General features: G+C 43.8%; 1 pseudogene; it reads right to left on the reverse strand.

The window, feature by feature from the left end:
• The window catches only part of LOC122934686, a 261,344-nt pseudogene that overhangs the window by 153,472 nt on the left and 84,412 nt on the right, over nt 1–23,460 (reverse strand).

A 23,460-nucleotide genomic window follows, 5' to 3' on the forward strand; every position in this document is an offset into this window, starting at 1 on the left:
CACAACAATGGGCCTCAGGATCTCGTCACGGTATCTCTGTGCATTCAAAATGCCATCAATAACAGGCACCTTTGTTCATTGTCCATAACATACGCCTGCCCATACCATAACCCCACCGCCACCACGCTGTCAGCAAACCGCTCACCCACACGACGCCACACACGCTGTCTGCCATCTGCCCTAAACAGTGAAAACTGGGACTAATCCGCGAACAGAACGCCTCTCCAATGTGCAAGACGCCATCTAATGTGAGAATTTGCCCACTCAAGTGGGTTACGACGATGAACAGCAGTCAGGTCCAGACCCCGACGAGCATGCAGATTAGCTTCCCAGAGACGGTTTCTGACAGTTTGTGCAGAAATTCTTTGGTTATACAAACCGATTGTTGCTGCAGCAGTCCGGGTGGCTGGTTGCAGATGATCATGGAGGTGTACATGCTGGATGTGGAGGTCCTGGGCTGGTGTGGTTACACATGGTCTGCGGTTGTGAGGCCGGTTGGATGTACTTCCAAATTCTCTGAAATACCTATGGAGACGGCTTGTGGTAGAGAAATGAACATTCATTGCACGGGCAACCACTCTGGTAGACATTCCTGCAGTCAGCATGCCAATTGCACACTCCCTCAAATGTTGCGACATGTATGGCATTGTGCTTTGTGATCAAACTGCACATTTCAGGTGGTCTTTTATCGTGGGCAGTCTAAGGCACACCTGTGCAATATTTATGCTGTCTAATCAGCACCTTGATATGCCACACCTGTGAGGTGGGATGGATTATCTTGGCAAAGGAGAAGTGCTCACTAACAGATTCAGACAAATTTGTGAACAATATTTAAGAGTAATGGGTCTATTGTGTATGTAGAAAATGTTTCAGATCTTTGAGTTCAGCTCATGCAAGATGGGAGCAAAACCAAAAGGTTTTGCATTTATATTTTTGGTCAATGTAAAAGTCCATACCTAGCAATAAAGTCGTGTGTGCATAGGGTCCATCTGAGTTTCAGCACATTTGTTGCCTAGCAAAGCATATAGCTACGTTTCAGGGGTCCACCCTCTTTGTCAAGCATCTGCCCCCTTTAATGCTTGATGAAGGGGGCGGACCCCCGCAAAGAAGCTACATGCTTTCTAGGAACCAAATGTGCTGAACCTCAGATGGAAATATCTGATTGAGACTATTGGTGAAAACAGTCCCACTGATATTTCAAGATTACCAAAGCTCAAAGTGGCCCACAAGTGAGAAATGTGGGGAAATATCCTTATTTAAAAATTAACTTTTATACGATATACATTAAAATATACACCTAGGATGTATCACAAAAACAAAACATGTAGTAAAGGGGTACTGTGGTGTCAACCCCACTGCTGGCAGGAAGGGAAAAGATACTTCTTGACACTAAAGCGCCTGTATATGCGCTCAAAATGTAACCAACCAACATACACACAAACAACATATATTGGGGTTCATCAATGAATAACCCACTTCTGGTAGAGCAAGGAAAAGATGTCACTGCCGCGCCTGTGTGGACGCAGGCAGTCTTACCTTACCGACCAGGTGACTGGGATCAGCACAGCAGGGGACCAGGCCTGATGAAAAGGAGTATAGACAGGAGTTGTAGTCATGAAAATAGCGGTACTGTGCCCTATATCGCCCTATATTCTTGATAGGAATGGGGCCTATTTTCATGCTACCTGTCTATACAGAGCACTCGCCCTAGAAAGGGCGACCCCGTCCGGATGCCTGTCCCTAGTTAGGACCTGAACCCTAAGATAAAAAAGAACAAAAAATAATAATTGCTGTAGTGACTACAAGCCTCCCGACGTGGCACGTTTCTGTCGTGTCGACTCCTCAGGGGGATTTAAAACTAGTAGAGACCAAAAAAGGGGCAGAAAACCGCTCTATAACCGCAGGTAGCAGTCTGGTATACACTGTGGTTAAGCGGCATCTTAGAACACTAGACTCAAACAATAATAAAGTTCAGAATCTAGGGGCAGGCATCCGTGGTGCTGGATCGCCATGCTGCAGAGGAATAAATGCTTCTCCGCTTTTCAGTGTGGGAGGATAAGATGGTCCTCAGTCTGGTGGTGTCCCTATCATTCAGGGGGTTCTTCAACCTATGCCAGCCACCCTGACACATACCTTGGTGAAGTTTAAATACATTCCCAGCGCGCCTCTTGTTGGGAGACCGCCCTGTCAGCACCTGCGCCGGCGTGTGACGTCACGCGCGTGCGCCTCGACGCGCAACACGTCGCCGCATGTACCACATGATTACGGCGGCCAATCAGGTCCGGAGGCGGAGGGGAATAGCGGTTACCCTGGAGACTGTCAACAGGAAGTAACTTCACAGTACATCTCTAGATAGAGGCGTCCGTGGCAACGCTGTGATAAGAAGTAACAGCAACATAGGGCCGATATTTCTTGCAAGATACCAGCAACATGATAATAATACAGGAAACTGGACATATTACCAGGTGTTTAACAAATGTTTGGGATAGATAGATATCGCATACATATACATATTGGCATGAGGAAGGGGATGCCTTCATAATCAGGGGTATGGACTCCAATACCGGAAATGTGAATTATCATTGCCAGTGTAGGCATCATCGCCACTATTGGAGATACTACCCCATTTTATATGAAGCACCCGAAATCCAGCCTTTCATTTAGGCCTAGGGGTGCAGATGTTTTAAGTTGAAAGATCCAGCGAGATTCCTGTTGCAGCAGGCACCTGTCCCAATTACCTCCTCTCACAGGTGGCTTGACCAAATCAAAACCCAGGAATTTCAGGGAAGGTTTTCCATTATGTACAGTGTGTACATGTTTCGAGATAGGGGTATCTCGTTTGTGAGAGATATCCCCTAGGTGCTCACCTATCCGCCTCCTGAATTCACGTATCGTTTTGCCCACATATTCAATCCCACATTCACACTGGATCCGATAGATGACCCCTCTGGATTTACAGTTAATGAAATGTGGGATTGAATATGTTTTCTGGGTGACATTGCTTACAAACGACTTGGTGACGTCTATGCGTTTGCATGCTATACAGTTCCCACATCTATAGCATCCCACACTCCTAGGTCGCAACCAGGTGGTTTTGGTGCGATCAGGTGCATAATGACTGTGCACGAGCTTGTCGCGTATGTTCGATCCTCTGCGATAGGTAATTTGGGGTTGATCACCCAGGACATCTTTCAAGTCGGGATCCATTTTGAGAATCTGCCAGTGGCGTCCCAAAATCTGCCTCACTTGTTTGGACCCCCTATAATGGAGGGACCCTATGCACACAAGACTTTATTGCTAGGTATGGATTTTTGTAATAAATATGTGCTTTTGACCAGGAGTCATTTTTGTATGCATTATTATGTGAAGTATTTTTGATAAAGAAACAAAGAAGAAAATCATTTGGTTTTTGGTGTGTTTTTTACACCGAGTCTGAATTGGACTAGAGTTGGGATATCGACGTTGTTGCACCACTGTGGCCCTGTTGTGCGATTAATGTTTATGCAACTAACAATATGATTTGATTGAGGACTCATCCTCCCATCCCCAACAAAAGCAGGGCAGAGTATAGGTCCCAATCCCCTTCCGGTCTATAATTTGTGTAAAGTGAAGTGTTGCAATGACATGTTAGAGCTGATCAGCCTGGGTGACAGTAACAGTATCTACATAGCCATTAACCACTTCACATCTGGGCCATTTGCCCCCTTCCTGACCAGGCCTAATTTTGCAAATCTGACATATGTCACTTTATGTGGTAATAGCTTTTGAACACTTTAACTTATCCAAACCATTCTGAGATTGTTTTCTCGTGACACATTGTACTTTATGATAGTCATAAATTTGAGTTAATATATTTCACCTTTATTTATGAAAAAAATCTGCTTTTAAAACAGAAAGTGATACCTCATAAAACATTTATTACGTAACATTCCCCATATTTCTACTTTAGGTTGGCATCATTTTGAAAATGTCATTTTATTTTTTTAGGATGTTAGGAGGCTTAAAATTTTTAAGAAAATTGCCAAAACCCACTTTTTAAGGACCACTTCAGGTCTGAAGTCACTTTGTGGGGCTTAAATAGTGGATACCCCCATAAATGACCCAATTGTTGAATCTACACCCCTCAAGTTACTTAAAACTAATTTTACTAACTTTGTTAACCCTTTAAGTGTTCCACAAGAAGGAAAATGGAGATCAAAATTTAAAATTTCACTTTTTGGGCAGATTTTCCATTTTAGTTTTTTTTTTTTCTTTAACACATCGAGGGTTAACAGCCAAACCAAACTCAATATTTATTACCCTGATTCTGTGGTCATAATACTGATGTAAGGGCACATGGCATAACACTTTATGGGGCAAGGAGAACAAAAAATGGGTTGTTTTAGCACAGTTTATATTTATTTTTACAGCATTCACCTGAGGGGTTAGGTCATGTGAAATTTTTATAGAGCAGATCATTACGGATGTGGCGATACCTAATATGTATATTTTTTCTTATTTATTTAAGTTTTACATATTAATAGCATTTGAAACAAAAAAAATATATGTTTTAGTGTCTCCATCGTCTGAGAGCCATAGGTTTTTTTTATTTTTTGACTGATTGTCTTAGTTAGGGTCTAATTTTTTGTGGGATAAGGTGACAGTTTGATATTTACTATATTGGGGGGCATGCGCCTTTTTGATTGCTAGGTGTTGCACTATGTGATGTTAGGTTACAAAAAATTGCTTTTTTGGCACAGTTTGTATTTTTTTACAGTGTTCACCCGAGGGGTTAGGTCATGTGAAATATTTATAGAGCTGGTTGTTACGGATGCGACAATACCTAATATGTACCGTATTTTTCGCCCCATAAGACGCACTTTTTCTTCCCCCAAAATAGGGGAGAAATGCCCCTGCGTCTTATGGGGCGAATGCAGCCAGTTTTACATCGCAAGCTGCGATGTATGGGCAGAGCGGGGACTCGGGGAGGGACTGGGAGGAGGAGCTGGGGGCCGGCAATAGCGGCGGGGCGGTGCAGTCAGTGTAGTATAGCACCGCCCCGCCTCTCCGGTATAAGATCTTAAATTCAAGTAATAGATATTAAACATGCCCCCCAACTGCTATTACTACCTTACATCCTATTCCTTCTGTAGAATTCAGGCCGGGCGGGCGGCAGCGTAACTTGTGTCACGTGCCTGCGCCGCTTACTTTATGAATGAAGTAGGCGGCGCAGGCAAGTGACGTCAGTGAGACGCGCCGGCCGCCCGGCCTGAATTTTACAGAAGCGATTACCGTAGGATGTGAGGTAGTAATAGGAGTTGGGGGGCATGTTTAATATCTATTAATTCAATGTGACATCTTATATTTGTATGATGGCGGCGGCGGCGGCGGGCGGGGGGGGGGGGGGGATTCGGATCGCGATCTGTGGATGGCACTGTTACAGGGGGGGGGGTGATCTGTGAATGGCACTGTTATGGGCTGGGGGGTCTGTGGATGGCACATACGGTATATAACAGTGCCATCCACAGATCCCCCTGTAACAGTGCCATCCACAGATCCCCCCTGTACCAGTGTCAGCCACAGATCCCTCCCCCCTGTAACAGTGCAAGCCACAGATCCCCCCATAACAGTGTCCGTCATCCACAGATCCCCCCTATAACAGTGTCCGTCATCCACAGATCCCCCCATAACAGTGTCCGTCATCCACAGATCCCCCCATAACAGTGTCCGTCATCCACAGATCCCCCCTATAACAGTGTCCGTCATCCACAGATCCCCCCATAACAGTGTCCGTCATCCACAGATCCCCCCTATAACAGTGTCAGTCATCCACAGATCCCCCCCATAACAGTGTCAGTCATCCACAGATCCCCCCATAACAGTGTCCGTCATCCACAGATCCCCCCTATAACAGTGTCCGTCATCCACAGATCCCCCCATAACAGTGTCCGTCATTCACAGATCCCCCCATAACAGTGTCCGTCATCCACAGATCCCCCCCCCCATAACAGTGTCCGTCATCCACAGATCCCCAGTAATAGTGCCATCCACAGACCACCATTAGTTCCAAACCCACCAAACACACAGCACACCTTTTTGGTTAAAAATATTTTTTTTCTTATTTTCCTCCCCAAAAACCTAGGTGCGTCTTATGGGCCGGTGCGTCTTATAGGGCGAAAAATACGGTATACTTTATTTATTTCACTTTAACATAATAATAGCATTTTTGAAACAAAAAATTATGTTTTAATGTGTCCATCTTCTGAGAGCTATAGTTTTTGTTTATTTTTTTCTTATGTAGCTATTTTTTGCGGGATGAGGTGACAGTTTTATTGGTACTATTTTGTGGGACATACGCCTTTTTGATCACTTAGTGTTGTACTTTTTGTAATGTAAGGTGACAAAAATTGCTTTTTTTGACACATTTTATTAATTTTTTTATGGTATTTATTGGACTGGGTGGATCATGTGATATATTTATAGAGCCGACCGTTACGGACGCATCAATACCAAATATGTCTATTTTATTTTTTCTATTTTTACATTTTTTTTTTTTTAATTCCTTACTTAGGGATTTTTTTTTTTTACATGTGAAACCTTTTTTTTATTTTAACACAATTTTTTTTTTACACTTTGCGTCCCCCATAAGGTCATACAAGACCTCTGGGGGACATTCAACTTCACTTTTTTCCCACTATTGATTTCACTTGTAACTGGGGCTGACATAGTAGCCCTAGTTACAGGGGAAATACACCCCCCCAGAGAGGCTGTATAACGACATACTGCACTGTACAGCCTCAGTGCAGGGCTGATCGAGGTCTGTAGAAGACCCGACAGTTCCTGCACTCTTCTGGCCCCGGCGGTCACATGAACGCATAGCGCTTCCTGATCTGTAGACACAGCGGTCGGTGAGCACTGTGTATACAGCGATCTAGAAGGCAGGGACACCTGGGAACTGTCTCTACCTTCTCTCTTGTTTGCCCTGCTGTCACTGACAGATTGTGTCAGATTGTGTCTGAGAAAACGTTTGGCTCTGTTTCGTCAAGCGGACAGCAAAACACTGCAGGCAGCGTTTTGGTGTCTGCCTCCAGATTGGAATGGAGACTAATTGGAGGCAAACTGATGCATTCTGAGTGGATCCTTTTCCATTCAGAATGCATTAGGGCTAAATTGATCTGTTTTGGACCGCTTGTGAGAGCCCATGACGGATCTCACAAATGGAAAACCAAAACACGAGCGTGAAAGTAGCCTAAGACATACTGTAGAAATATTTCCTTGTAATAAACCCTGTTAATGACTGTATCAAACAGCACTTGCACCCCAATAACAAGAACGGTTTGCTGGAATTACAGAGCTGTATAATGGCAATTTGGATCCCCAGTCAGTGCAGCAAGGTGTAATAGGATTGTTCCTATTAGCCAGTCTGTAACCTCCCCTACTGAACCCTGTTCTACATAAATGCTGTGGAATGATTCTTCCCTATACTTTCCCTGCACTTATAAATCGTTTTTTAACCACAATCAAGTATTTCCTATCACTGTCCCCAGTGCCTGCTGAGGTCTCTCCCAGCACTAAGTACACTGGTAAATGGCAGAATCCAAGATGGCTGAGGCTTTTTATAGGGCTGTGACATCACAGGGCTGACTGGCTACTGATTGGCTACATGCATGGCATTATGGGTGATCCCGCCTTGCATGTATGTAAGGTTTTAAGAAAATTTCTGTAAAGTAGTGCCTATACTAGTCCTCATAAAGCCAGTAAGAGCAGATACTGTATCTGGACAAAGGTACATTAGCATATCAAACGCTGCAAATGGTTATCAACTATCTAAAGAATGGGTGACAGTTGTCCAGTAGGTGGTGCAGTGGCTAGCATTCCAGCTGCTTCTAACAATCTTCAAGAGTTAACCAAACATTGCTAGAAAACCATAGGGAACTAGCCATATTCTAGAAGTTGCTAGAACTGGCTGTTAAGCATTTTAAAGGGCGGGATTTGATATACAAAGGAAGGGAAGAAGGAAGGAAGGAGGAAGAGAGATATAGATGAAGAAGGAAGAAGCAAGAGAAGAACAGAAGAGAGCACAGACAGAGTAACATAGAAGCAGGAAACTGGAGGGGCCAGATGAAGGACAGGTTGAGAGACCTAAACAGACTTAAGTATGGTAACTACTATATAGTGTAGAGTGGGAGTAATGTGTAACCAAATTGTCTTGGGAGTAACTTTTTTATGGTAGTTTTATAGTTAAGTAATTGTAACTATTGTATAATACAGTAAGTCTCTGTTTTTAATATGCATTTCTTTGTGTTAAACTATATCTTCATATCTATGTACTCATCAATAATACTAATTATAATATCAAGCAGATACCTGCCACCCACCTGTCTGACCAGGAGGCCCACTTCCATCGCCCATGGAGTCATTCCCCACCCACTGTCTCTGCTACCACAAGCAGCAAAATCAGCAACAGCCAGTTCAATATCATTAACATGAGTGGCTTACCCATGTGCCGTGCTAGGCTAACACAGATCAGCAAACAGAAACGTACCGCCTGAACAACCATATACAGTTGTACCTGGACTCTGGTCTTTATCCTATGCATAACATGGTCCCTGACCCCTTGGACTTCTGGGCCAGCAGATTGGAACAGTGGCCGGAACTAAAAAAAAACATCACTTTTGGCAAAATTAACAAGGAACGTATCCGTGAGGATTTTCACACACCTCTGGCTGCATATGATGAATAGATCTGCCACTGCTGATGGTGTCCCTTCATAACTTACCTGCCTACCATCATGTCACGTATTCAGTACGTTTAATACTGCTACTACTGCCGCCATTATGCCAGTGGTGCTGTCTGATTGCCTACCACCATGTTCATTACCACATGGCTGCTGCTTCCACCACTACTGTACCTGCTACACCCTGTTGATAATTCCTCTACTGCCATTTTCACTCATTGCCACTCTATGCCCACCTAATATTATGTTTTGTGCCATATGGCTACTGCTGCCTTCATGTCACTGCTGCTGTCTGCATGCCTACCACAGTGTTCCATACCATATGGCTGCTGCTGCTTTCATGCCACTGCTGCCGTCTTGCATGCCTACCACAGTGTTCCATACCATATGGCTGCTGCTGCTGTCACCACTGTACCTGTTACTCCATTCTGCTAATCTTAGTGCTGCCACGTCCATTACCCCTACTGTCACTACCACCAACCTTACACAGGCTGCCACTACTATCACTCCAACACAGCTACACACGCACATCTACTTGCAACTATGTCTGTTCCATGCAATGCTGATACTGTTGACACTATTACTGCTGCCACTACTACCCCTACACACCTTACCCTTTTCACATCCACACTCTATTTCTGCTGCTCCCAAATAAAAGGGATAATTTTTCCAGGCTTGTTAAAAATCTGAAGAAACCACAGTTTCTTCTGACAATGAACTCTTGTGTGTGTGTATATATACAGGCAGGAATTTTGCCCCTGATAATGCATAGTTTTTGGATGCTTGTGCAGATCAAGCTATTGTTTCTTGTGATGTATGCGTGTGTAAACAGAGACAGCAATCTTCTCGAGCGATGAGCGAGCATGCTCTGCCGAATTCCTGTTCGGCTCGAGCATCGCTATGCTCGGCACATGGCAGTACTCAGCCGACTACCGCATGTGCCCGAGCGCCATGCTCGAGTCTCCTCCCCGCACGTTTCGCGGCTGCTAAGCAGCCAATAAACGCGCAGGTAAGTACTGCCCTCGCTGTAATGCCAGTAGCCATGTTGGCTGCTGGCATTACAGTGATTGGCTGACCAGAGCGCATTATCGGGTGCTATATAGCACCCGATGACACGTGCTCGGATCAGTCATAGTCAGGAAGAGCAGAGTGTAGGAAGGGAAAGGCAGTGTAGGGAGCAAAATTCAGTGTTATTATTCTAAGAAAGCTATTATTCTAAGAAAGCTTTTAAAAGACCCAAAAAGTCCTTTTAAGGACAACTCTGTGTGTGTGTGTGTGTGTGTGCTGCACTGCTGCGCCTGCCTTACCTGTATAATAACTCGGGCGGCCGGCCCGGGGCCCGTCGCCCAGTGTTCTGTTTCTGCGCTGCAGTGCCTGCTAGTCTCCTCCCGGTCATTTCCTGTTGGGCAGCCGCACCGGACATGACGTTTCCCTAGTCTTGTCACAACCACGCTGAGATGCAGCAGGGAGAAGGGAGCGCGCACAGAAGCCGGTGCCGAGTGCCGACAGTCCGGATTGGGATTGTGTGTAGGTATGCGCGCCACTGATTCACTGAAGATAAGATTTGTAAAAAAAAATAAGGTCTTCATAATTGCTCACCAGTCACCACATTTATGGTTTGGCGAGTTCAGACTCAGAGTGGGGTCTGAGATTTGGGCAATGTTACTGTGTCTGTATTGCCTTCATAATATGGTATGGTAAAATACTTCATTGGCCCATCAATGGCTTTTAACTCTGCTATATTTCTGTAGCCTGCAACCTCTGACTGCCCAGTTGGGCTGAAACTACTACACCCAACATGTTCTGGCAGTAATAGTAAATGGATATTGGTGCAATTCTGAGCTACTAGTCTATATAATACATATGTAGGCTGCCTACATATGTATTATATAGACTAGTAGCTCATAATTGCACCAATATCCATTTACTATTACTGCCAGAACATGTTTGGTGTAGTAGTTTCAGCCCAACTGGGCAGTTAGAGGTTGAAGGCTACAGAAATATAGCAGAGTTAGGCTACTTTCACACCTGCGTTAGGTGCGGATCCGTATCTGCACAGACGGATCCGCACCTATAATGCAAACGCTTTTATCCGTTCAGAACGGATCAGTCTGCATTATTCTTTAAAAAATAAGTCTAAGTCAAAACGGATCCGTCCTGACTTACATTGTAAAGTCAATGGGGGATGGATCCGTTTTCAATTGCACCATATTGTGTCAGTGAAAACGGATCTGTCCCCACTGACTTAAAATGTAAGTCAGGACGGATCCGTTTGGCTCCGCATCGCCAGGCGGACACCGAAACGCTGCAAGCAGCGTTTTGGTGTCCGCCTCCAGAGCGGAATAAAGGCAGAACAGAGGCTAACTGATGCATTCTGAACGGATCCTTATCCATTCAGAATGCATTGAGGCTGAACTGATCCATTTTGAATAGTTTGTGAGATCCCTGAAACGGATCTCACAAGCGGACCCAGAAACGCCAGTGTGAAAGTAGCCTAACGCTACTTTCACACTGGCGTTTTGAATTCCGTTTGTGAGATTCATTTCAGGGATCTCATAAACAGTTCAAAATGGATCAGTTTTGCCCCAATGCATTCTGAATGGATAAGGATCTGTTCAGAATGCATCAGTTTGGCTCCGTTCAGCCTCCGTTCAGTTTGGCCCAGCCGTTACTTTCAATGTAAGTCATCCACAGATGCCTTAATATACCATAGCTAAACCTGTGGGAGGGAGGAGGGGCCGGTGTCATGCAAATGTTTCTTTAGGGCAAATTTAACTAATCTGGGCCTAATCTAGTGTCCATAGTGTGTGGCTTTCTGTGATATATACAGTATGTCAACTGTTTCTTTACCGTAAATTTAAGTAATTAGGGGTTATCCCTCATCTACTGTTTCTGTAGTGTGTGCGTGTAATACACATCCGTTAAATACACAGTACTCCATCCGAAAACGTTTTTTTTAGCATACATTTAAAAAATCAGGGGTCAGTCCTCATCTACACTATTACATTTGGCCTTAATGCCCAGCACGCTTGAAGAGGGACCTGAGATATTGGTCCACAATCTGGGTCTGCGGGTCACACCACTGCCTCCTCTTCCCCTGTGTTATGCACTGCTGGCCAATCCCCTGTGAAAGGCGCAGGCCCAGATGCCCCTCGCCCTGCACCTGGACCTTCGCATGAACCATCAGCAACAACATCCACTTCCCTATCCCAGCGCAGCATCCAAATGTCCATAACACAGTCATTTAAGCACAGGTGCAAAAATCCACCCATCCACAGACCACAGCACTAAATGCGCAACTTTTAAAACTACTGGCCCTTGAAATGTTGCCATTTAGGCTTGTGGACACTGAGGACTTCCGCAGCCTGATGTCGACGGCCGTCCCTCAGTACGCAGTCCCCAGCCGCCGCTATTTTTCGAGGTGTGCCGTGCCTGCCTTACACCAGCATGTGTCCCAGAACATCACCCGTGCTCTGACCAACGCAGTTACTGGGAAAGTCCACTTAACCACGGACACATGGACAAGTGCTGGTGGCCAGGGATGCTACATTTCCCTGACCGCAGACTGGGTGATTGTTGTGGAGGCCGGGAGTGAGTCGTACCCTGGGATGGCACAGGTGCTACCCACGCCCAGGATTGCGGGCCCTACGCCCATCAGGGTCTCTGCCTATGTTACTGGCTCCAACCCCCACTTCTCCTTCTCCACCAGCCTCCTTCACTTCCACCTCCAGCAGCAGTCAGCCATCAGTCGCTAGCTGGAAGCAGTGTAGCACTGCTGTGGGTAAGCGTCAACAGGCTGTGCTGAAGTTAATCTGTTTAGGACAGCACACTGCCGCAGAGCTGTGACAGGGTATGAGGCTGGGTTCACACCTGAGCATTTTACAGTGCGTTCCTACGCGCTGTAAAACGCGCAACAGGCAAGAACCAATGATTCCCTATGGGACTGGTTCTCACCTGAGCGTTTTACAGTGCGTACGATCGTGCTGTAAAACGCCCGACGCCCCAAGAAGTACTTGAGCTTCTTTGGGGCGTCTTGTCACGCGTTTCCGTACATAGACTTCCGGGAACGCGCGACAATGGGCGTTCGCTTGTCTCTGTATGCGCGATTGCAAACGCCCGTACAATTGCGCATACAGAGCGCTCCATCGCAAACGCTCAGGTGTGAACCCAGCGTAAGGGACCAGACTGAGCTGTGGCTCTCGCCACTCAACCTACAACCAGGCATGGTTGTGTCCGACAATGGCCGTAACTTGGTGGCAGCTTTGGAGCTTGGCAACCTGACACACATCCCATGCCTAGACCACGTCTTAAACTTTGTGGTTCAGCGGTTTTGTAAAAACCTACCCCAATTTGCCAGAGCTACTAGTGAAGGTGCGCCGCATGTGTGCCCATTTCCGCAAGTCGTCCACAGCTTCAGCCGGTCTGTCAACGCTGCAGCAGAGCTTGCGGCTTCCAGCTCATCGACTGTTGTGCGACGTGAGCACACGCTGGAACTCTACGTTCCACATGTTGGCCAGTCTTTGTGAGCAGCAGAGGGCAGTTGTGTAATACCAGCTGCAACATGGTCGTCGCCTTTCGAGTCAATTCACAAGTGAGGAGTGGGAATTGATGTCAGACCTCTGTTAGGTTTTAAAAACCTTTGATGAATCCACACAGATGGTTAGTGGCGATAACACTATTATCAGCTTAACCATCCCACTGCTGTGTTTCCTCAAATGATCGCTGCTCACAATTAAGGATGACGCTCTGAATGTGGCAGATGAGGAAATGGAGTAGGACATTACACAGGGTAATAGCCAGACCACACACAGTTTGTCTTCTCAGCGCAAATTGGACCATGAAGAGGAGAAAGAGGAGCTGGAGACAGTTGCCTCTGCTACAAAGGGTAGCACCCATGGAACTTTAATGATGAGGAGATGGAGAGTCATCCTGATGTCGACATGGCCAGCTTGCCTGTTGGTACTCTGGCACACATGGCTAACTTCATGTTAGACTGCCTTTCCTGTGACCCTCGCATTATACGTATTTTAGATAACACGGATTACTGGGTGTTCACCCTTTTCAACCCCCACTACAAAAATAACTTCTCATCTCTAATTCCTGTGGTGGAGAGGAAGAGAGTCCGTACTTCCTTAGACAACCGAGGAAGGGAGACAAGGGGAACACACAGCAGTTCCAACAAAGGCAGGGCAGAACTCTCCAAGGCATGGGACACTTTCATGACACCCCGCCACCCTCACCCTGAAGCATAACCTAGTGGTACAAGGAGGGAAAAGTTTTGGAAAATGGTGAAGGAATACATAGCATACCGTGTCAGCGTCCTAAATGATCCATCAGTGCCTTACAACTATTGGGTGTCCAAGCTGGACACGTGGCACGAACTTGCGCTCTACGCCTTGGAGGTGCTGGCCTGCCCTGCCATCAGCGTTTTGTCTGAGCGTGTATTTAGTGCTGCTGGTGGCATTATAACAGATAAGCGTATCCCCTTGTCCACTGGCAATGCTGACAGGTTGACTCAGATAAAAATGAACAAGGCCTGGATTGCCCCTGACTTCTCATCTCCACCAGAGGAGAGCTGAGCTGATGAACATAAAAGGCAATTTCAATCTATCATTTATAATGTACTCAATCTACTGTAATGTATTCCCATGCACCTTTTCCACCACAAAAAAAAAAAAAAAGAGTATATGGTTGAATCTTGTTTTCTCCTCCTCATCCAGATTGTATATATTCCCTCCACTCTAATTTCGGAAGAGGCGCATAGTTGAAAACATTGACTTCACGAGATACAGAGCAGCGGAGTTTGCTTTGAAATAAAAATTTGCACCAATGCGTAATTCGGCCCATACAGAAAAAGAGGTCTATAATCACCCATCAATTTTCCCCCAAAAAGCCTGTTTCACATAGAAAATTTCACCACTGCAAAAGGACGTGTATAATCACCGCAAAAGGACGTGTATAATCACCCATCAATTTTCCTGAAAAATAAATTTCTAAATCAAAAATGGCAGCGCTACTTAATTGGGTCAATACCACAAAAGGAGGTGTACAATCACCCATAAATAAAAAATAAAAAAAACATGTTAGAATTTAAAAATGTCACCACTATGTAATTCGGTCTATACCGCAAACGGAGGTGTACAATCATCCATCAATTTTCTAGAAAAAAAAACATGTTTGAAATGAAAAAAAATTGTTCCATACCGCAAAAAGGGCTTTACCACATCTAACTACAGCGCTGAAAGGCAAATAGTCCCTTATTGTTTTCCTCTTTTACACTACACAAGGCTTTTCAACATATAAGTGCAATCCTGAAAGGTGAATATATTTTTATTTTGCCTACGGATTCCTTTTGTTATGGCCTTGCACAGGGAGCACACAATTCTGATGGTAACATAGTAATATAGTATATAAGGCCGAAAAAAGACATCTGTCCATCCAGTTCGGCCTGTTATCCTGAAAGTTGATCCAGATAAAGGCGAAAAACCCCTATGAGGAGGTACAAGCCAGTTTTCCCCACTTAGGCCTCTTTCACACGGGCGAGATTTCCGCACGGGTGCAATGCGTGCAGTGAACGCATTGTAACCGCACTGAATCCGGACCCGTTTATTTCTATGGGGCTGTGCACATGAGCGGTGATTTTCACGCATCACTTGTGCATTGCGTGAAAATCGCAGCATGCTCTATAATGTGCGTTTTTCATGCAGTCCCCATAGAAGTGAATGGGGCTGAGTAAAAATCAAGCATCCGCAAGCAAGTGCGGATGCGATGCGATTTTCACGCAAGGTTGCTAGGAGAAGATTGGGATGGGGACCCGATCTATATTATTTTCCATTATAACATGGTTATAAGGGAAAATAATAGCATTCCTAATACATAATGCATAGTAAATTAGGGCTGGAGGGGTTAAAAAAAAAAACCTAAAACATAATTTAACTCACCTTAATCCACTTGCGCAGCCCGGCTTCTTTTCTGTCTTCATCTTTGCTGTGCAGTAGGAAAAGCACCTGTGATGACGTCACTGTGCTCATCACATGGTCTGTCACATGACCCATCTCATTGTGATGGATTATGTGATGGACCATGTGATGAGCGCAATAATGTCATCATAGGTCCTTTACCCAGGTCCTGAAGAAAGAAGAGAAGCCGGACTGCACGAACAAGTGGATTAAGGTGAGTTGAATTTTTCATTTACTTTTTTAACCCCTCCAGCCCTATTGTACTAAGCATTCTGTATTAAGAATGCTAATATTTTCCCTTATAACCATGTTATAAGGGAAAATACTACAATCTACACATCACCTAACCCAAACCCGAACTTCTGTGAAGAAGTTCTGGTTTGGGTACCAAACATGCCGATTTTTGTCACGTGCATGCAAAACGCATTACAATGTTTTGCACTCACGCGGAAAAATCATGCATGTTCCCGCAACGCACCCGCATCTTTTCCCATAACGCCAGTGTGAAACCAACCTTATGGGGGGAAAAATTTCTTCCCGACTCCAATAAGGCAATCAGAATAACTCCTTGAATCAACAACCCCTCTCTAGTAGCTATAGCCTGTAATATTATTACAGGCAGATGGTGTCCCCTCGTCACAGTCCTGGGAATAAATAGATGATGGGAGAGATCTCTGTACTGCCCCCTCATATATTTATACATAGTAATTAGATCTCCTCTCAGTTGTCTATTTTCTAAAGTGAATAACTCTAATTTTGATAATCTTTCAGGGTACTGTAGTTGGCACATTCCAGTTTTTACTTTAGTTTCCCTCCTCTGAACCCTCTCCAGCTCGGCTGTGTCTGCCTTGTTCACAGGAGCCCAGAACTGTACACAGTACTCCATGTGTGGTCTGACTAGTGATTTGTAAAGTGGCTGGACTATGTTCTCATCACGGGCATCTATGCCCCTTTAGATGCAACTCATTTTCTTATTTGCCTTGGCAGCAGCTGCCTGATACTGTTTTTTACTGCTTAGTTTGCGGTTTATTAAAATTCCTAGGTCTTTTTCCATGTCAGTGTTACCAAGTGTTTGACCATTTAGTATGTACGGGTGATTTGCATTATTCCTTCCCATGTGCATAACCTTACATTTGTCAATGTTAAATCTCATCTGCCACTTCTCTACCCAAGCCTCTAATCTCTCCAGATCCATCTGTAGCTGTATAGTGTCAATTACTTTGCACAGTTTAGTGTCATCTGCAAAAATGGATAGTTTACTGTGCAAGCCTTCTACAAGATCATTAATAAATATATTGAAGAGAATAGGGCCCAATACTGACCCCTGAGGTACTCCACTAATGACAGTGACCCAATCTGAGTGTGTACAATTAATAACCACCCTCTGTTTTCCATCATTGAGCCAGTTACTTACCCACATACAAACGTTTTCTCCTAGTCCGAGCATTCTTATTTTATATACTAACCTTTTATGCGGTACAGTGTCAAATGATTTGGAGAAGTCCAGATATACGACATCCATTGATTCGCCGCTGTCAAGTCTAGAACTTACCTCCTCATAGAAAATGATTAAATTATTTTGACATGACCGATCCCTTATTAAGCCATGCTGATATAATGTTATTTGCTTGTTTTCATTGAGATACTCCAAGATAGCATCTCTTAGAAAACCTTCAAACTGTTTACCCACAACAGATGTTAAACTTACCGGCCTATAGTTTCCAGGGTCTGTTTTTGCACCCTTTTTGAATATTGGCACCACATTTGCTATGCGCCAATCCTTTGGAACACTCACTGTCAGCATAGAGTCTTTAAATATCAGAAATAAGGGTCTGGCTATGACATTACTTAGTTCTCTTAGGATACGGGGGTGTATGCCATCTGGCCCTGGCGATTTGTCTATTTTAATCTTTTTAAGTCGTTGCTGTTGTCCTTCTTCCTGGGTCAGACAGGGCACTTTTAATGGGGAATTTACTTTTACATTCTGCATTTCATCTGACAGTTTATTTTCCTCAGTGAATACAGTGGGTATCTGGCTCTCTGCAACTTCCCCCTCATTGCTCAGTAGAGGGCCGACACTTCAGATTTATAATTTTCAGAACATTTTAGGGTTAGTTTTGCACTCTTTGGCAATTAATCTCTCGGTCTCTAGGTTGGCGGCTTTTATTTGTTTTTTACATATTCTATTTTTTTCCTTATAGTTTTTCAGTGCTTCCTTGTTACCATCCTGTTTTAGTGAGTCAAATGTTTTTTTTTGTTATTTATTGCCTTCATTACAGTTCTATTTATCCAGATTGGTTTCTTTTTATTCCCATAAGGTATGTACCTCTCACAATTAGATTTTAGGATGCTTTTAAAAATATCCCATTTTGTGGCTGTATTTTTATTTTGGGGACTTTGTCCCAGTTAGTTAGTCCTATGGCCCATCCTATTTGGTTAAACTAAGCTTTTTTGAAGTTTGGTATTTTTGTTCCATCCTGTAGAAACGCTCGTTTGAAGGATAATTGGAAGGTTATTACTTTATGGTCACTATTTTCCAGGTGTCCCCTGACCTGCACATCTGTTGTTCTGTCAGGTCTATTGGTTAATACTAAGTCCAGTATGGCCGTCCCTCTAGTCTGGTCCTGAACCAGTTGGGAAAGGTAATTGTCTTTGGTTATTGCCAAGAACCTGTTTCCTTTATGAGATGTACAGCTTTCAGTTACCCAGTCTATATCTGGGTAGTTGAAGTCCCCCATAATAACCACCTCATTATGATTTGAAGCCTTGTCTATCTCGTTTAGTACTTAGTAGTAGATTTTCTGTGGACTCTGGTATATTAGATGGTTTATAATAAACTCCTATTAGCAATTTTTTATTGTTTTTGCCTCCATGTATTTCTACCCACAGTGACGCCACATGTTCATGTCCCTCACTTATGTCTTCTCAGACTGTGGGCTTTAGACAGGACTTTACATAAAGGCAGGCCCCTCCCCCTCTCTGGTTTTGACTATCCTTTCTAAACAGACTAACTTTGCCCAGTCATAGCTATCATCCAACCATGTCTCAGTTATTCCCACTATGTCATAGTCCTCCTCACATATCACTAATTCCAGTTCACCAGTTTTATTAGTCAGGCTTCTGGCATTAGTATACATACAATTAAGAGTTTATGTATATTTTTTACCCTACACCATTCCTTCTGAACTGTCCTAGTCCCTCCTTCCATTCCTCCCCCAGTCCCACTACTTTGCCCCCGGTCTCTATCTGCACTATCTTCCCATTATATAATGTAATTACCCTCCCCCCCAGTCCATAGTTTAAACACTCCTCCAACCTTCTAGCCATCTTTCCCCCCCAACACAGCTGCCCCTTCCCCATTGAGGTGCGGCCCATCCCTAAGTTAGAGCCTGTAGCTGACAGGAACCCAAACCCCTCCTTCCTACACCAGTTCTTGAGCCACTTCTTAACCTCCCGCTGCCTTTCTTGTGTGGCTCGTGGTACACGCAGTATTTCAGAAAACACTACCTTTAAGGTCCTTGCCCTAAGCTTTTGACCTAAATCCCTAAAATAATTTTTAAGGACTCTCCACTTTTCTATAACTTTGTCATTGGTTCCAATATGGACCATGACCGCTGGGTCTTCTCCAGCCCCTCCCAGTAATCTGTCAACCCGATGTGTCAAACTCTAGCACCAGTAAGACAACACGCTGTTTGGCGTTACACTTATATGTTGTATAAGCATTTTGTGTTGTGGAAAAGAGGAAACAAAATTAGGGCCTAATTGCCGTTCAGGGGTGCAGTGATATATTCCACATATATATTCATTTCACCACTAATACAGGACAAAAAGGGCTTTAGAATATATCATTGCACCGTTGAACGGCAATTAGCCCCAATTTTTTTTCACTTTTACACTACACAAGGCTTTAACATATAAGTGCAAAGCTGAACGGCGAATATATTTTTATTATGCCATTAAAACACGGCTGACAGAGCTTTCGAATATTTCACTGCACCGCTGAACGGCAATTAGGCCCTAATTTGTATCTACTTTTACACAACACAAAAGGCTTTTCAACAGATAAGTGCAACGCTGAACGGCGAACATATTTTCATTTTGCCACTAATACACATCAAACATAACACTGCACCACACAAGGCCAAATATATTTTTCTTTTGCCACTAATACACAGCAAATAAGGCTTTACAATATATAACTACACCGCACAAGATCAAATAAGACGTACTGTAGAAATATTCCCTTGTAATAAAGCCTGTTAATGGCTGTATTAACAGCACTTGCACCCCAATAACAAGAACGGTTTGCTGGAATTACAGAGCTCTATGGATCCTCCGTCAGTGCAGAAAGGGGTAATAGGATTGTTCCTATCAGGGGCGGACACAGACAGCAGAGGGGTCCTGTGCAAAGAATGTGCCTGGGCCCCACCCCTCCACAAACCACACATACAGACATAAACATATACAATACGTGCATAATCCAGGAAGACCAAGGAGCATATAAGGCTGCACAGTGCTTTTGGCCAACAATGTGTCGTGCAACCAAGTTTCACAACAGCACAAAGCTGCAATGCATTGAGTTAAAATGTTGAAATGAACGGGGTAGCATTGTGACCTTCACATTTCTTGCAATCACAATCAGAAAGTCGCAAGAAATTCAGCAGGTTGGCTTTTTTGTGACTGTCGGGTCACGGCCCCATTTACTTTACTAGTTGCGGTGTAGAATAGTGTTGCTTCAGGCTTTGGCTGCACAATGTGTGTTGCAGCCACAGCCACCTTGTGGTGCTAGCCTAAGCGACCATTTAGACAGCCATACAGTCAGGTCCATAAATATTGGGACATCGACATAATTCTAACATATTTGGCTCTATACACCACTACAATGGATTTGATATGAAACGAACAAGATGTGCTTTAACTTCAGACTGTCAGCTTTAATTTGAGGGTATTTACATTGAAATCAGGTGAACCTTGTAGGAATTACAACAGTTTGCATATGTGTCTCCCACTTGTTAAGCGACCAATAGTAATGGGACAGAATAATAATCATAAATCAAACTTTCACTTTTGAATACTTGGTTGCAAATCCTTTGCAGTCTATTACAGCCTGAAGTCTGGAATGCATAGACATCACCAGATGCTGGGTTTCATCCAGCCCTCTACTGCAGTTCAGGAAGGGGGCCCCACTGCAGCCAGCTACTTTTCCTACTGTGTGCAATCTCACAGTGGGAGGAGCTTACCGGCAACTCAGAAAGCTCATTTGTTTGTCACGATCTCCCCAGTCGGCGAGTTCAGGCTGGGCCCCCTCACACTCTGGGCCCCTGTGCAGCTGAACCAGCTGCACAGGCGGTATGTCCGCCCCTGGTTCCAATTACCCAGACTGTAACCTCCCCTACTAAACCCTGTTCAACATAAATGCTGTGGAATGATTCCTCCCTATCCTTACCCTGCACTTAAAAATCATTTGTTCACCACAATCGTCTTTCCTATCACTGTCCCTAGCGCCTGCTGATGTCTCTCCCTGCACTAAGTACACTAGTAAATGGCAGAATCTAAGATGGCTGCCACTATTTATAGGGCTGTGACATCACAGGGCTGGCTGGCTGCTGATTGGCTGCATGCATGGAATTATGGGTGATCCATCCTTCCCAGAGTTCCTTTCTCCATGTCCTCACACGTGTAGCAGCCATTTTAGGAAAAAATGTGATTCGTTAAATTGAAGCGCGAGGAAATTCGGCTTCGGTGCTTATCGAACTTTCCTTAAATTCGGATTGAATTCTACTTTGTCAGCTTCAATTCGCTCATCTCTAGTCATATATACTAATTTAGGCAAAATTGTGAATATTTAATTCATTTATAATTGATTTGGATGCAAATCTAATTTTTGAAAAATTCAACAGATCGCACACCAAACAATTCTCAAAAAATTCACCCATCTCATATATATGCTGAAATAACTTACCATCCTCATATTATATATTGTGGCAGCAATGGAAAACAAGGTTATGGCAACAAGAACTGCAGCATACTCTGTGTAGCCAGTAGCAAACCAAAGACTCAAAGAAAAGGCTTGAAAAATGTAAAATGGATTCAAAACCTATGTAAAATAATGGTATTAGTTAATATTTTAAATAACACTACAACATTACTTTAATATGTATTGCAGATAAATTAAATTATTTAAAAAATTGAACTAATTTCAAATAACCTTCAATGTGTGACATCAATTTGATTAAAAGACACAATATAAAAAATAATAATGGGCAGACTATCAGGCCAATTATTGGGAGCCAATACTCACCCTGTGTAGATGCACAAAAATGAGCAAAATGCTAGTTTGACTGATGATGTGGCATATGAAAACATTTGTCAGCAGCACATCCCAGTGTAAACAGGAATGTACTGCTGACAAACAATCTGTATAGGGACAAATGATCATAGTAGAGATCATTCATCCCCATACAGAAGGGATGATTGGTGCATGCAAAAGCAGTTTAAATTGAACTTGTCACTAATTTTGTATGCAAATTAAATCTAAAAATGACACATTCATTTTTTCAAATCTGCTTTTATTTTCTGATTGTAGATTATTTAATTCCATTTCCTGAACATGATTATATGGGCTGAATTGTTGTTAAGAAATAAACAGCATGAGCCACAGACACAATAGACTGGAGGGGACTGCATTCATTTATATGAGAGAATGTCCTAGATGTGCTCGTGGCCTATTATGGTGAAAATTATGATGATATTACATATTGTAAATGGTAGATTCTGTTATCTATATACAAGTTTTATTTTTTATTGTGATTTTGCCTGTGATCTGTAATAGACAGGAAGTTTCAATATGTTATTGGACTTAATGACTACAGTGAACACTGCCTAATTTTAAGATAGTTTTTTTTTTATATAGTGATATGGAAATTTAAAAAAAGAAATTGCAAAACTTCAACAGAAATATGTTTAACCTAAAACTTGATTTAACCGCCTACGGACCGCCTAACGCAGATGTGCGGTCTGGAGGCGGTAGCGCTGCGCAGAGTCACGCATATGCGCGTCATCTCGCGAGACGCGAGATGACGCGCTTTGCCGGCCCGTGCATGCGCAGTTCGGGCCGGCATTTCGTCAAGGGGGGTCGCGTCATCAGATTGCCAGCCAATGATCGCGGCTGGCAAGCTGATGATTTTTTAAAAAAAACAATCAAGTGCCAGATAACAGATCATATTAGTAAATATGATCTGTTATATGGCTGCCCTTCTCCTCTGCTGGTCCTTTTCGTCGTTTGGATCCAGCAGAGGAGCAGGCTTCACAGTGAGTAGCACCAACACCACACTTTAGCCCCAGATCACCCCCTGCACCCCAATTAACCCTTTGATCACCCCTTTGATCGCCCCTGTCAATCACTAGTGAAAGGAAAAAAGTGATCAGTGTAAACTGTCACTTTTTTTTTCACTGGTATTGACTGTTAGGTTTTAGGGATAGTTTAGGCCCCTTGGTTAGGTAGTTTAGGGATCAGTTAGCGCCCAGCCCACCGCAACGCAGTCACTGATTCGCTGATTAGCGTATCACTAATCAGCATTTGTACTTTTATAGTATCTGGAAGTGATCAAAACTGATCACGGTCAGATCTATAATAGTATTAGTGTCACTTTAGTTCGCCCTCCACCCAAAATGCAGTGTTTGCCCAGCCTTTCCGGTGGAAACCAGTCCAAGTTTCCGAAATTAAAATTTTTCTGGGCCTTCTCCTCAACATGGGTCTAACTAAAAAGCATGAATTGCGGTCAT

Source organism: Bufo gargarizans, chromosome 4, assembly GCF_014858855.1.
Source record: "Bufo gargarizans isolate SCDJY-AF-19 chromosome 4, ASM1485885v1, whole genome shotgun sequence".
Taxonomy (NCBI): Eukaryota; Metazoa; Chordata; class Amphibia; order Anura; family Bufonidae; genus Bufo; species Bufo gargarizans.